The sequence below is a fragment of the Limulus polyphemus genome, unplaced genomic scaffold, assembly GCF_000517525.1.
Source record: "Limulus polyphemus unplaced genomic scaffold, Limulus_polyphemus-2.1.2 Scaffold442, whole genome shotgun sequence".
NCBI classification, from domain to species: domain Eukaryota; kingdom Metazoa; phylum Arthropoda; class Merostomata; order Xiphosura; family Limulidae; genus Limulus; species Limulus polyphemus.
In genome coordinates this window covers 483,490-498,301 of record NW_013666052.1, presented here as the reverse complement: position 1 = coordinate 498,301, position 14,812 = coordinate 483,490, and positions in this window count along the sequence as shown.

Sequence of the window (14,812 nt, the reverse complement as noted above, 5' to 3'; positions counted from 1 at the left end):
ATAATATCAGCTCAGGCTATATTACATGCTCTTTGTTTGTTTGAAGATAAGCACAAAGCTACGCAATGGGCTATCTGTGCTCTGCCCACCACGGGTATCGAAACCCGGTTTCTAGGGTCGTAAGTCCGCAGACGTACCGCTGTGCCACTGGGGGGGGGGGCATATTACGTGCAATATAATTTTGTAAAACATAAAAGACTTGATAAGGTTTTACTTCAAAAGTTGAAAACTAAATATTTGTTTTTAAACACAAAGTTACACAATGGCCTATCTGTGCTCTTCTCACTGCTGGTTTCGAAACCAGATTCTTAGCGTTATAAGTCCTCAAACTTATCGCTGAGCCACCAGGAGTGTAAGGAATGCTACACCTTCGTGACGTACAAGTTATACGTAATTTAAATTGTATCAAGCTTCAAGTGTACATACAGCTTTAATATACACAGAAATAGTAACTTCTATAAGTTTTGTACTATCTAAGAAACTTATACTGTATTATAATTTTAGAATTTGTTATTATAAACTAACTACCTTTTGTAGAGACATTATTGGTGTATATTACAACCAAGTTCCTTAGTAAATCTTAACACAATTAAACACCTTTTCCTGGCATAAAACATACTTCAGAATAACAACAAAACTTCGTAAAGCTTTAACTCATTTTTATAAGAGAATAAAAACAGTTAACACTAGTTTCACAAGGAAATGTCGTTGTTTTTGTTAAGAAAGATGCAAAATTTTCGTAGTACGCGATTTCTGAAAATGCTTTATCTGAAGGTCATCGTCAATTCTGGAACAAAAAACAATTTTTCATTCGAGAACACTGAACACAAACAGTGCAGGAGACTTTTTTTTTATACACGTATGATATGGAAGTGAAAATATATTTTTTAAGCCACTAACATATGTCTGTCTGTGATTAGTATGAATCCCTACGAAATTCTAGAACGTTCTTTTATCAACGTAGACTATGAGAAGATGTCAAAGTAAATAAAAGTTAAATTTTCTTCGATATAACCACTTCAACCACAATATGAGAGTCGTAATTATTTTCTTACCTAAAATAATTTCAGTTTGTTTGGTCAGTTTTAAAAACGAAAGCTTGAAGTTTGAGGTTGCTCATCTGCAGCAGTGGTGTCGATTGGCGTTTAAATTCTAAAGTGTTCGCTTCCAATGTAACGGGTAGCAAGTGTTCGCTCTCAATACATCAAGTAGAGGCTTTATTGAATTAATACAAGTGGTGTATGACGAGTTGCAACTGGATGAATAAACTCCAGGTGTTATACACACTTTCAATATACATCTGAGCGGGAAACAATTACCTAAAGTAAAAAAACAATACTTGGTGTTATATTAGGTGCAAAATAACGTCCTTTAGGTTGAAACTTATATTTCCGAAACTGCAATACAATGTCAAAAATATTTTGTTTGTAATTAAGCACAAAGCTACACAATGGGCTATCTGTGCTCTGCCCACCATGGGTATCGAAACCCGGATTCTAGTGTTGTAAGTCCACAGACATACCGCTGTGCCACTGGGAGGCCCAATTGATGTTAACAGTAGGACAAACTTATTTCTTCAATCTTAAAGTTGGATTTAGAATATTCCACAAAGATTCGCAAGGATTATCTGCTCGGTCTGGGAGGGGGGCGTCAAAAATGAAAACAATATTATGTAGGATAATGAATGAAGGCATTAAATTCATATGTATTCATAAAGTTATAAAATAGCTTATTGCGTACTGATGTTAACCTAAAGAACCAAGAGAGACAAAATAACTATGTAGAAATATAAAGTAATAAAGTTAATACTTTTATGTTAAACTGAAATACACTATAGATAATCGTACAATATAACGGAGGACGATTACCTGAAATATTAACGTTGTAAAACCCATGAAACTGTTAATGTTGACGAGCGTGAAGCAAGAATTATTAGCTGATTTATCTTGTAAAATGAAATTATCTAATGGATTGTTCGTTCCGGAAAGAGTTATCTGCTCTAGCTGTCACTAATTTTCAACTGATATACTAGAAGGAATATCACTAGTCTACAAAATACACCCCAACTCTAAAGCTACTCTAATCGAATAGTGGGACTTGCCCGTCACTTTGGTAAAGTACCAATGGTCCCAAAGTGAGGAGCACGTTCTTTCGGGAACGGGACATGCGTCATGGAATATCAGGATCACACTAGTCACTAGGCATGAGATCTGATGAAAACTATAATGGAAGAAGTAAGAAATGCAAAAAAAAAGATATATTATTAAACAGACTCTATAGTGATAATGCACTTAGGACTGTAATATAGTGTTAACTTAAGCCTACTATAAGGTTATATAACCTTATAAGCCATATGAAAGAGGCTGTAACTGAAAATAAAAAAATTACTAGCATTTACAATACGAAGCAAAACGTTAAACAATGTGAAATGAATACATTAAGAATATAAAGACGTAGTGTATAAACTAAGATAAGGAACTGATGAATGGCCATATAGTAGAATATTAGGCAGAGGTCATATGTTATAGTGCCTCCCAAACTGGAGAAGATACTGGTGAGTGTGATAAGATTCATTCAACTAGAAAATGATAAACGAAACAAAAACTTAAACACTTTCATGAAGGATAATCAAGCACAAACCTTCTAGTAAATACGTGATAAAAGCCAAGGTAAACTTTTTGTTACTGAAACTTGAAACTTCTAGAAATAGCAAAATAATTCATAAAATATTCTTAATTTGCTATAATCTGAAATAAGACATTGAAACTCGAAACGTTTTCTGGGCCTCTTACTCTGGAATACTTCCAACACAAAATTAAAAAAAAAAATTGACTGTATAAACAAGCATCGCTAGTATGTAAACAAATCTTATAGAAAACACTAGGTTATTACACTATAATAAAAAAGACGTGATTGGTATATACACAATCCAGCCAAGAAATTAGAAAGTCTATTATTTAAAGATTTTATGAACTCTTCCAATATTTGATTGGTAAACAGGCAATAGAGCACGTCACAGTTGACTACTGTACAGTATGCATAGAGTTAGCAGTGTTCTGTATGTCTCCGTCTTTATTAAGATGGAGAAAGTTAAGGATTTGTCCTACTTCGAAGGATATATTATTATTTGAGCCGATTAGGTGATACCTCAGAGAAAACAAAGGAAGTGATTGCAATATTGAGGGGGGATCATCCCATAAGTCTATGCAGCATGCAAAAGGCTGAACATTAATATCCAAGCAAGAAAAATTGTGAAAGAAAAGACCTACTCTGAGACAGGAGTTGATGGGAGTTAGCAAGGGTTGTGAATACCAAAAGGCAGATTACATCAATCATGGACTAGGACCATCCATTTCAACAACTATAATGGACAATAAGCTGCAAGAAAGTAATTTAGTAGCTGTATACCATGCGCAAACCCATATTCTCAGCTACCAACAGAGTAGTGCAGCTACAATCATGTATTGTTCATCAGGATTGGGGTGATGATCAGTGGATACATTTCATGTAATCAAAAGAGCCTCAGTACACGTTGTTCCGCACAGATGGAAGAGTCGAAGTATGGTGGTAGACCCATGGATCTTTAAAACTCTTGTGTTTTGCTTCGTCTGTACTAGCTGCTGTACGTTGATTAATCATATAGTGTGTGAACTGGGTCATTTTTGTCGTTTTGAATTGTCGAACTACATACCAGGAATGTTTGAGCATCCTATTGGATCAAGTCCACCCTTTGATGCTTCGTTTTTATTCTCGAGATGATAGGTATTTGAAGATGATAATTGTATCATTCATCATTATGATATTGTTCATGATTGATTTGAAGATTATTATAAGGAGCTTCACTATCTTCCCTGACCACCACAACCCTCAGATCTCAACCTAGTTAAGAATCTGTAAAACTCCTTTACTTTCAGTTCTCAAGACCTTGGAGACAATATTGCTTAAGGATTGGGTGAAAATCGAACATAGTGTACTGAGTTTATCTCATGATGGATAAAGTCTCTGATTAAAAAGTGCAGTTCTCGAGACGTTATTAGAACCACGTTTCAATTCTTTTGGTTCTAGCGATCAGTACATATATTTTGATACTTTGACCAAGAATTTGATTTGTAGAATTTATTATGAAGATAATTCATTGTTTCATTTTGATTCTCTGACTACTGATAAGTTTGTAAATTGTAATCATGATGTAAGTACGGGTTTTGAGAACACATATGACTTATAGTGGAGAGAGAGAGAAAGCTATGGAGGAGATGAAGAAATGACTTGAGAGCGTAACAAGGACTAAGATCTTTTGTAAGCCATAGTGGCAGTTTTTCCTGCACCGATAAATTAATGATTGACGAATGTCTGTGGTAAACCCTGCCTACTGCAACTTTACCTCTTCTGGTTACTTCTCAACTTCACGAGCATAGGACAGTAACGATGAATATGGTGTTAAAATCAGACCAAATACCCCAAGTTTAATAGGGATTATCTCTATGGGACTCCTATGTAGCAGATCCAGTCACCAATGACCATAAAGAGCTGTAATGTTATCAAACAGAGTAATCAGTGGTCTCACTGCTATTCTGATAGTGTTTGGTGTAGTCAGGAGCTTTCCAGGCGGCTTGCAAGGCACTATGATAATGCTTAGATACCTCGTTAAGGTAGACGTTGCTGAAGAACGGGATAACATTGAATATCATAGTACTTTATACTATCCTCCTTCTGATTTTTCCCGGGATCACCACATTTATCAGGATGAGGGCCTTCCTCGAACTAATGGCAATTACAAAGTAGTAGAGATTTTGACAGCAGATACCTCTCTGCACCACTGTTTCACAATGGTGGTGATGTGAGATGGGATAGCCTCCTGCATTTAAAGAAAAAAAACATAGGAGGACTTTGACTTTTAGCCCAAATACTTCAGCAGGTCTTCTCCTCGAAATAGTGGAGGCAGATGGTGTACTGTCTGATACCTAGTCTGGGTGATTCATTGCTTGATATATTAGAGTGTTTGGGTGAGAAGCAGCTTGACGACTAGGATATGTCTGTCATGGAGTTGCACCATATATTGAACCATGTGGAGAACCAAGTGATCCATAGGGCCAAGATCAAATCTCAAAGATTAGAGCCCCGTGAAAACACAGCAAAGTTTGCAGATTATACAAGGAGATTGCTTGGGAAAATATTCCCATCAACAGCATTAAGATATACTGATCAAAACGTCTATCTTTAGCTCATGAGTGAGCCCATAAAGCACCACATGAGCCACAGGAAAATTTCATCTCTGATGGTTGCAGTTTCTGTGATCGTGCAGCTAAAACTGGTCACACTGAACCATGCACTAGAGTAGAGGAAGCCAGCAGCAATGGTGACTGCAACTTCAAATTCTGCTCTGAGATAACCTCCATGGCCCACAATGAACTCTGGCTTGACTGAATCATTGACCATTTTAGCAAGATGCTGAAAGGTGTCAAGTGGTGCAGTCATCGTGACTTCCTATAAGATAACAATGTTTTTTGATTCCAGTTATCATGACTGAAAAATTCCCCGCTTTAACTATGGTTTTTCTAATAGTTGGATGAGGTGTGTCCATAGCATATCAGGTACAAGAACCAATCCAATAAGTGTCACAGAAAATTCAGAGGGGTCGACAGTAAACCATAGCTACAACTACTCCGACTAATTTAAATTGGTGTTTCTTAACATGGTATGCCCACCAGCAGAAATGGGTGCTGCAGTCATCTTACACCCAATGTTATAGAACTTAATTGGATAATTATGGACTTGGTATCAGATGGTATGTGCTTGTAATTATATATGGATGTAGGATTATGCTTCTAGTGAATATTGAAGTATCTAGAAACTAACTTGGCTTTCGGTGTATTAAGTACACACAGTAAAACTACTACTGTGACTACTTAGTACAAACTTTGTGGTATATGGTGATAAACAAGATGCTATAGCAGAGGCATTTCAACATTGCCTATCAAATGGAAGTAATTGTCTCAAATCTTTGATCAGGTATAGATATCTAACAATTGGATGTACTGCAGAAATTATATTATAGGAGATTATGTGGATAAACTATCCATTGTAACCAAATAGGATCTGATGAAAGTGAACTGTCTGCATATTAGTTGAGAAGGAGGTAGGGATTTCTTCAAATGTGCAATTGGAGCTCCAAGCTGTGTTATTGGAGCAGCCTTGTGTATTAGTGCCATCTGTTGCTAAAATAGGGTCAAGGAACAAAATACACATATTTTTTTTTGCATAAATAGCTTCCTAATTTAGTGATAACTGTGCTGGTCTGTAATTTATTCAGCTTTCAGGTGGAATGGTTATAAGCAAGGTAATGTAGGCAGAAGATCCAGAAGAAGGGTGTTGAAAGATAAGTTAATTCAACCTTTACTGAGAGCTTGGTTATCTCAAATGATGTTTCTAAGAATGAAATATAGAATGCTAAGACTCTCTGTGGACTCCAACTACGTAATGTTGTGGTATGTATTGACGCTTTTCGTGTCTCCTTACTAGTTCTCTGATATGGGGGTTCATCATTAATGAAATAGCTGTTAAGTATCAGAAATATAGATGACATGATTGTATAATGACTGCAAGACTACAACTTCACTATACTGCACTATCAAGGACAACACCATCAGGTGGTAAGTGATTCATTATTGATTTAATGTCTTGATTATGGACAATGTAAAATGATTTACGCCACTGCAACAGCAATTACAATGAGCCGTATAAACAGTACCAACTCTGATCGTGGGTGGATACCACTAATCTCCAGTAAAAGACATAGGAAAGAGCAACTGAAGAATTTTTACATAGCTTGGGTACTTCTTTCCATACAACAAGGTGAACCATGACCAACATAAACAGGCAAGTGTTCTTCTGATACGTCTAACTCCTGGTTCTAGAATAGTCAATTATAAGTGCTGGATAGCATGCTGTGTTATCAGTATATGATGCAATAGAAATCCTCGGAGCTCTAAGACAGGAAATACTTTAGATTTTGAATGTGTCCAATCTGAAGAACTGGGGTCTCAGGTGCTGGTCTCATGAAGCCTAGTAGATTAAATATTTACAGATGCTTTTTCAGTATTCATCGAACACAACCACCCAGTTGTTGATAACTGGATGTATAACTTTCCTGTGACTGGACAGCCTGAACGTTTTCAATCTCGATTCATTGATGAAGTTATAAATCTTGTGCAATGACTGCCAGTTGCACTGATGCAAAAGACTATTGTGACATGGATGAATGATAAGGCCTCTGCTTTAGAGGCGTTGTTACAATTGGCAATCTTACGTCAAGAGCCTGACAGGAAGAAAATTATATATAAATTAAAGGCAGAATGAAATAAATTTGATAAACAAAAGAAACAAAGTTTCATATAAATAAAATACATATCCACTCATCTAAATAATACTATAGCTAATACTTTAATACAGAAAACGTTGTGGATATTCAATTCAAGAAGACATCAGGAGCGAATATCCGGGGGCATAAAGAAATTAATAAATAAATAAGCATTATTAAAGTGTCATTGAAAAATGAATATACCTGATAGTAGTAGATCTCTGTCGTCCATGTATGGTTTGTATATCCCAAACTTTCCAAAATGTCATCAATCATCAAGAGTTCACTGATTGTACCTATTCACTTGTAGTTACCTTGCGTGTAGTAAAATCCCAATGAATGTATCGCTAAGATGACTTTTGCCACTTGTTTTGCAATCCTTAGAAGTTAACGCTTTTCAAGCTCCAGGAACAAAGCGACCTGAAATTCTATTATATACTATATAACTCCCCAATACTTTTGAATGGAAATTCAATTAGCATGATCAAGCGTTTTGAATATTTTATGGATCTATTTTCCATGTTTTCGCGAGTTTATAATCATTTTCAAAACCATGAAATTTTGCTCACTTGGAAACAATCAATCTGGTGATATATCTCAATGTTTATAAAAGTACACGGTTCATTTAGTGGGCCATGTTACACTCGGGGGGGGGGGGGGTATTGTGTTTCTTACATTCTCATAGGTGGTGTATATACATATATATTGTAGAAGATCCAGGAAAGGGTTGGATTATTTTGAATTTCGCGCAAAGCTACACGAGGGCTATCTTCTCTAGTCGTCCCTAATTTAACAGTGATAGACTAGATGAAAGGCAGCTAGTCAGCAACAGCCCACCGCCAACTTTTGGGCTTTTCTTTCACAAACGAATAGCGGCATTAATCGTAACATTATAACGCCCCCACAGCTGAAAGGACGAGCATGTTCAGTATAACAGGGATTAGAACCCGCGACCCACAGATTGTGGCTCGAGCGTCCTAACCATCAGACCATACCAAACTTGAACCAGGATAGACATACAAATAATTGAGTATTTGATATTTTTATCTTTTAGAACCAATATGTTAAAATAAAATCCTAATAGTTAGCGTAGAGGATGTTTTCTAACATTCTACAATGATATAACGACTTATATAAATTATTCTGTGGCTTGTCAGTTTATAATTATTAATAGAAGCAATGGCATGTCATGATATTCAATCGTTTTAACAAGAGTGGTTTTAGTGCCTTTTTCTTCATAAATGCTACTAGTTGAATTTTTATGGTATCGCAGCACACCAACTTCGAGCCAACGATAAATGATATTAGAATATGCTGTAACGTAAAATTGAAAATGTAATACAACTTTATAGGAAATTTTAATTGCAAAATCATAAATCAACAAACGCCTACAGAGAGCCTGGTCGCCTTACAAAATTCATTATTGGAGATCGATAAGTCACTATCATCGGATTGTAAAACCATATTTGAGATATAAAAATTAAATGCCTAGGGAAAACGAGATATAAGGTGAGAAAAGTTATAATAATTTAGTTATAAGCAAAAATCACCATCACAACTAGCTGTAGTTGTAAATATATTCAAATACTTAATATAGCTGTAACGATACAAATAGACCGTAAGGTTGAGGGCTAATAACACTAAAATGCGAGGCTCGATTCCCGCAGTGAGTACAGTTTAAACAAACAAACCTAATGAAAGAAACAGCTTAAAGTGATTAAAAATTCACACATACACACGTGTGTGTGTGAAGAAGACGTTTGAGTTTGCATGTAAACTAATTGAAAGTATGGAAAACAGAAAAACACAGTATTTTACTCATTTACTTTTATTTTTGGCGGATGATTGATGTAAACACGTGTATCCCCCCAGGAGAGACATCTACACGTAGAACAGCTAAGCACGAGAGACGTGGGATTACGTGTCACTGACTTTCTCTCATGAATTTAGTACCAAGCTGAGTCGGGATACACTAACGGTGCGATCACTGTAGTGAAATTTGAGAAAGAGGCGGGGGTGTGGTGCAAAAGGAAGACGGGGACCATAAGGCTTCACTCTATTTCCGTCTGTCTGTCGTCCATGTCCTTTCCCAGCGTTCATGCATAACCTACGTAAACTACTGACTTAACGGCAACCTCTCACTCTATCATAACCTTAACTTCCTTCTCTCATCCCTCTTGTGCAGCTGTCTTGTGGGATCTGCGAGGATCAGATTTCAAGACAGGGTGTAGAATTCTGTCTTTTTGACTTCTAGCTCAGTCGCACCATCCCCATATTCCGTTCACATTAACTTATTTATTAAACAAATATGCTAAAATCTTGTTCTTGTCACCTAGCTATCAACTGTATTATAGTTTTACAAAAAAAAGAAAAAAGATACTAAAAACAGAATCAGAATTCAAATTATAAGTCCACTCAATAAACGTCCATGACCTTTGAACTTTCATGCATCTTCCAGGAGGAAGGACAACCACGCGTAAGAAACGTGGAATCGCATTTGGTTGATAATATCAATCCAATTTGTACTGTACCAAAACATAAACAGTAATAATTCAAATAAATTTCTAGTTTCTACAGCTATTTATTTCTAAGTAAAGATTGTAGTGACGGTGCAGAAATAGTGTCGCTTGATTAGTCTTATTGGTTTGTCGATGTATGAAAGGGTGTAATATAGTAATTAGCGTGCCCGGTTTTCGGATCAAAGAGCCCAAGGCTCGAGACACGATACCGCTGAAAACGCTCCATACTTTGGGTGTCACGGGTGCGTTATAAAAGTGGCAGTCAATCCTGTTTTTGTTTTGTTTTTTGCTTCAAAGAACTGGGTAAAGCTTTTGTTGGTGGCGGATACTGCTCATTCACTGCCTGCTACTGTTTGGAAGTTCAAAATTTGGAGCCCTTGAAGTCCTTGGCCGTTTACCCCACTTATTGTATGAAATATCGTTCAGGTTAAAAATTAATGATTTAAGTTTTATTGATATAATGAAAACTTCCACATCAGTTAGTGGTCAATAACGTAGCATGGGCCTGAAATACCACCCCTGGGGCAAGATTTATTCTCTACCCACCAGCTCTTCTCCCACAATTGTATATTTGTAGAATAATTGTATTTTTCCTTATTATCTAAGAACTGAAAAATAACTACATTGCCCACTTCGAACGAGTTAACCCTCTTTGATTTTTCTGTGTGTTTGAACTGATAGCGAGCACCTAAGCTGAGCTAGCATTGTTACTAAAGGCTATTTTCAGTCGGTGCGTAAACCTTAGATGTAATATTGTTGGATATAATTTTTTATTAGCATTATTTCTGCAGTGCGTTAAAACTGTTCGTCAACAATATAATTCATCCTTACTAACTGCACATATATATATTGTAAGTTTTAAAAGTTTGATTTTGAATGTCTTTACTACTTCGAGGTGTTAAACAAGTGTGAAAAAATGAAAAACACTTTCACACTTTCCAAAAGTAAATAGATCTTTGATGTTAAACGATTAAGTGGGAGAGAGGAAGAGATTGAAAATAAAGGCCATTCCTAACTCCTAACACTGCATAGTCAAATAATGTTTTAAACACATAACGTTGATGAAGTAATGATTGATAAACGGCTCATCTGTCAAGTCTTTATCTTAACACTCAAAATTTATTGAGCAAATATTCAACTCTCTTCAAAATCGACTCATTCCTAAAGTATACAATATTGTAGTAAAATATATTATTCATTTTATATGTTACCATTGTTGTGATAACGTTTTGTAAACGTGTTATTCACGTGTATTACCTAGAGTATAACGTAAAACTTCGCATGAATCAGTTAGCCTGAATACGGCTTCAAGAGAGGAATTCAAAGTTCTCTCTATAAATTTAGAACGTTGAGGTAAAACTCAAATTGAGTTATTATGTTTTATCATTACCAAAGCTTATGTTATCGTTTTCTGTTTATTGTTATTAATTTTTCATTTTTTATATAAAACTTGCATAATTTAATGTAGGCACTTCGCACATGTGTGTCTTGCACCCACGCAACCGCTCGTATCAAAATAATTATGTTTCTTGTTTGTTTCAGCGGGGACCCGAATTTTAACGTTCTAATTTCGTAAATCCACCGTTGACCCGCGTGGTGAACTATTAAACCAATAAGATGAAAAGAGGCTTTCTTGTATAACGCGTATTTTATTTGAGAAATATAACATATCTAACTTTTTTATTTAGTTTTCACATTCGTAAGCCTCTATATTCACATATACTCATGGCGAGATCGCCACCGCCTTGAGAAATGTTATATTGTTACGTCATAGAAGAGTACCACATACGTTGATAACATCAGGGAAATTGCTGAAACTAAAAAGAAGACACGTGATTCAACACGTGATTCAAATGAACAAAATCATCGTAAAATTATGCCATGTTGTCATATTAACATGAACGCTCGCTCTGATACTCTAACGATTCGAAAAATCTGTAAGAGTACATTAGTCCGAAATAAATTACACAGAAAACTACCCGTCTCTTCGAAATGACATCATTACGAATAGTTGAGCTAATAGGTAGAACAATGATATTTTTGACCACTAACCACTCCCTGCTATATTTTTGTATTTTATTTTTTGGTAGTTTTGAATAAACTAATATTAAAAACCGAAAAAATTCAAGCAACTACATTACAGATGTGTAAGTAATTGAGCAGCTGGGCCTTGTTTTGTTTCATAAAAAGCCACGCCCCCTGACTCGACAAAGTTCAGCTGTTCCACTGCACTACTGGCACAAATTGTTTCGAAAACGTTGAGTCTTACAAACTGTAAAAGATCGTGGTTTAATTGACTTAACGTATCTGCGTTTAAATCTTAAAACTGTCGGTAGTCTTGGGTTTCTCGGGAATTCTGTATTTTAACAAAACCTCTCTGTATTAGAAGTAAGTTAATTGTTCGCATTCTCTAGTATTAACTCTCAGTAGGTTGTTATCTAAAAAGTTATAAAATAGTACATTACGATTCCGTCAAAACTAGAGAAGAAAATGAGATTTCATTGCATCTAATGGTAACGTTATGTTGCGTCAGCGAGGTCACATGACTAGTGTCACGGCACGTTTCTAGAACTATCCTGTACCTTGGCGAATGCTCTAGCATTTACTAGATATAGGGTAGCCTGGTATATAAAAGAGGGTGACAACGTGACGGAATAATGTGTGTGTAGATAGTGAGTAATTGATCTGCAGTGAGAAAGTATTGTTGAAGTTATGGCGTTTGTTTTAGCGCGAATGTTGAAATCAAGTGTATCGTGAAGTTATGTTCAGAAATAATAAACCAGTTTTATTAAGTAAGGACTTGTGTCGCTAAAGTTTCGTCGAAACGAAGTTACGGAAAGTTAATTAACAAACGGTGGCGTAACAGTTAGATAACTTTACAGTAATTTCAAACACCGCTCTCCACTTTACTCGCACCATGTTAGTATTCAATGACAATACATAAGTATTCTCATGGTAAATCATGTCTAAAAGACAATTAGAGCAAAATATATAATTAGGTTATTATTCTAGCCGTTAAGTAACAAAGTTCATGAATGATTTTCGTACCTTTAGAAAGGCCTAGCATGGAGATCTAAACTTTGTCATCAACGAACACAAGGAGAAGGTGTTCACTATAACCTTTCCCAAAGGTCGACCTCGCTGCCTGAAGAATTTTCATAACTTCACATTTAATCAGACAGCTTTAAAATTATGGCGTACACACTCAGCCACAAAAAGTATAGTAAAGGTGTTGCCTTTATCGAGCAGACAATGAGTCTGGGCAAATAAAAATCAATGTGATTATATTATTACTTTTGGTTTTGACTAAATGTTTTACTTCTTCATACAAACAGCAACGGTTGTGTACGCATGTTGTTCCGAAAGATCATTATATAAGAAAATTTACATTCTAAAATTGTTTACTAGCATTGCACAAAGGAAGCGGTTGCTTTGGATTTCTACTTTCACACACACACACTTCGTCAAACTGATTTTGTTGGTTTGGATTTCTACTTTCACACAGACTTCCTCAAACTGATTTTGTTGGTTTGGATTTCTATTTTCACACACACTTCCTCAAACTGATTTTTTTTTGGCTAACCATGACATCACCTAAGCTACATTACTCTAGAAAAGACCAGGAGAAATATAAACAAGTAAATGTCTTCAACTTAAAACCATAGGTTTGATATTATTATGTAAATGTGAAAAGTCAACTTATGTTGCATGATTTTGTGAAGCCATACAAGGTATTCATGGAGTGAGCCCCAGATTTTAAAACCTCATGATAACACATCCTTGTCTCCAAAAGTTATCACATACCACGTATACGTTTACAAGTTTCTGATTGAGACACCAACATTAACTTGGTCCGAATTTCATTTGAATTAACCCATTCAACTGTTTGTTTGTTGTTGTTATTTTTTTTTATTTCTTTACGTAAAAGTATAAAGACCCCACTCATAGATGATCTGAATTAGCACAAACGTCAGAGCCGTCATAACACCGATTATAGTAGAATATATACTAGTACCAGAAGTTGTACCATATACTCCACTGATGATTTATCAGGTACCAGAAGTTGTACCACATGCTCCACTGATGATTTATCAAGTACCAGAAGTTGTACCATATACTCCACTGGTGATTTATTAAGTACCAGAAGTTGTACCATATGCTCCACTGATGATTTATCAAGTACCAGAAGTTGTACCAAATGCTCCACTGATGATTTATCAGGTACCAGAAGTTGTACCATATACTCCACTGATGATTTATCAGGTACCAGAAGTTGTACCATATGCTCCACTGATGATTTATCAAGTACCAGAAGTTGTACCATATACTCCACTGATGATTTATCAGGTACCAGAAGTTGTACCATATGCTCCACTGATGATTTATCAAGTACCAGAAGTTGTACCAAATGCTCCACTGATGATTTATCAGGTACCAGAAGTTGTACCATATACTCCACTGATGATTTATCAGGTACCAGAAGTTGTACCACATGCTCCACTGATGATTTATCAAGTACCAGAAGTTGTACCATATGCTCCACTGGTGATATATCAAGAGGTAGTAGATACATTAAAAAACTAAGAATGTCCATCATTTGACACATGGTCAAATCGATGTGTTTTCAATACTTTTAAACTCGAGGACATGCATATAAGCATCATATACCTTTTCATTGTTGTTGTTTTTTGTCACTATTTTGGTTCACTTATTTGTTAAATCAAGCGCTAAGTCTAATTCTATGGTTTTATATTAATGTCTTAAACTATTTTGTCTAATATTTGTCTTCACATATGCTGAAAGTTTATTTTTAATTCTAATTTTCTTTAACTAAAATGTTTGCACAACAATCCTATTTTGAGGAAAGGGGTTTGTTGTTGTTTGTTATCAAGCACAAAGCTACACACATAGGGCTATTTGTGCTCTACCTACCACG